Source organism: Mustela erminea, chromosome 11 (genome assembly GCF_009829155.1).
Source record: "Mustela erminea isolate mMusErm1 chromosome 11, mMusErm1.Pri, whole genome shotgun sequence".
Classification (NCBI taxonomy): Eukaryota; Metazoa; Chordata; class Mammalia; order Carnivora; family Mustelidae; genus Mustela; species Mustela erminea.
Genome location: NC_045624.1, coordinates 11,808,810 through 11,811,090, shown reverse-complemented (window position 1 = coordinate 11,811,090; position 2,281 = coordinate 11,808,810). Strand labels below are relative to the sequence as shown.

The following is a 2,281-nucleotide window of genomic DNA, read 5'->3' as shown; positions in this document are numbered from 1 at the left end:
TTAGTTAAGCAAAAATAAATATGGGCAAAGGGCCATTTGTAGAAAATTTGTAGAAAACACTAGTAGACTCTCAACATGAAAATTATGTTCACCCTCCTCAGCAATCAGAAAAATTCAAAAACCAAAACTGCAGTGAGATACATTTTAACCTGACAAAATTAAATGTATACTAACTATTCTTTAGGTCTTAGAGGTGGGGTATTTGAAAACACTCATGAAGTGCTAATGGGACAATTTATTTGGCTGAATAATCTAGAAAGCATCTTGCCACATTATATAAAGTTGATATGGAGATCCTTAGGCTCAAACTTCTCAATCCCAGGGATAGAGGAAATCTTGCTCCTAGATATGCAGAAAATGTACAAGAAGGCAGTACTGTTTGTAGTAGCATTAAAACCTAGGGGAAAAACACTGGTTCAAGAACAGATAAGCTTTAGTGAATGCATAGAATGAAAGGCTACATAGTAGTGAAAATGAATAATCTAAAATCATATGCATCAACCTGAATTAATATCACAGACATAATGTTGCATGAAAAAAAAAACATTTCACAGAAAAAAATTATGAACAAAATGATCCCCTTTAGATAAATTTCAAAGACATACAACATTAAATAACCTATGATTCATAGATTATACGTATGTACTACAGCTCTAATAAAAAGCTGGGGAATAAAAATAAAACCTCAGGACAATTGATACTTGGACAGCAACATCTGAAAGAATAACACCGAGCTTACACTCTCCATCATAACCCATCTCCTCAGCTGATTGCTTCGGGCAACAGTAGTCATTTTCTTGTTTCCCCCAATGCATTGTGCCTTTGTCATAAATAGTGAATTGTGTAGCTCAGCAGTTTTTAACATAAAGCAACTGCTCTGCGATTTTTTAAGTGTGGCAAAATGACGACTGATAAACAGCAAGCCGTATAATTCATGGCCGAAGATGGAAGGGAGAAGGGGAGAAGGCAGACTGATAAGTGACAAAGCCAAGAGGTGAATAAGGAAGTGTGAGTGACTTTATAAAAGACAGCACAAGAGCAGCATCTGGGAAGAAGAAAACAAGAGCAGGTTGAAGCTCCTGGTGGTTTACACCAACTCTCCCCGCCTCCCACATTCTATGAAATGTTTTCTTCACACACACACAGAGTGACTATGAAAGCAAAGTCAAGTGATCACGTCATAAGGAGGTTGCTGATGGGGACGGGGGAGCCTGACAGAAAAGGCCACTTAACACTGCTTTTTCCCTTCTGGGCCAAGCATGTTCTTCAGACTTCTCTGCTGTATGGCCCTTTTTTTCCTGGGGAGCAGGTAAGCTTTTGCTATGAACTTGCTGGATGCCAGTTTCACCACTGTCTCCTGTGACTGCGTTATCAGGCTGCCTCCTGGACTTTTTCTCCAGTTTCTGTCTATTCCCTTCACAGGCTCCCTGGACCCTAACGTCACCCAGACTCCTGGACACCTGGTCAAAGGGAAAGGACAGAAAGCAAAGATGGAGTGCGTCCTATAAAAGGACATAGTTATGTTTTTTGGTATCATCGAAAGCTGGAAGAAGAGTTCAAGTTTTTGGTTTACTTACAGAATGAGAAGATTGTTGATAAAATAGAAGGGTTCGATAATCAATTTTCAGCTAAATGCCCCAAGAACTCACCCTGCACCCTGGAAATCAATTCTACTGAACCAGGGGACTCAGCTCTGTATATGTGTGCCAGTAGCAAAGCCACAGTGCTGAATGTTAGATTTTCTTAGAACACAAACGCATCATGGATGAAGCTCAGGAAATACGTGGTGTGTTAGGGAGGTGGAAACTAACAGAACTGCAGTGCAGAGGAGCATAAAGCAGAAGGGGGAATTTGTAGACAGCAACTTCAGGTGAGCAGAAAGGGATGTTTAAAACAGCTGATGGGGAAAGAAATCCAAGAAAAGGGAAGGAAGGTGTAAAAGAGGTTCAGGTTCCTCCACTTTGCAAGATAACTAGCAAAGGAAAGAAGGAGAGATTGACCCAGGGTGCCTTTTTTCCCCATGAATCTGACGGATGTGTAACAATCTTTATGAAAATATGCAATGCTATGCTTTCACCTGGCAAAGCTGTACTTTTGGGAGTGAAGATAATGGGCAGGTCACCTGTCTTTCATGCAGACCCTGACCATCTGGGGACAGCACATTTCTTTGAACCAGACCCAGAGACTTCCTAGGGTTTTGTGACTGCTTCTCATAGCTGCCTCTGCCCTAGAAACTTGGTGGGAAACTCAGCAACCCCCTCCCTCCAGAATACTACATTCA

The 2,281-nt window shown here is 41.1% G+C and overlaps 1 pseudogene; it reads left to right on the top strand.

The window, feature by feature from the left end:
- Window positions 1-934: 934 nt before the first annotated feature.
- LOC116569693 lies at window positions 935-1,938 on the top strand (annotated as a pseudogene).
- Window positions 1,939-2,281: the final 343 nt, after the last annotated feature.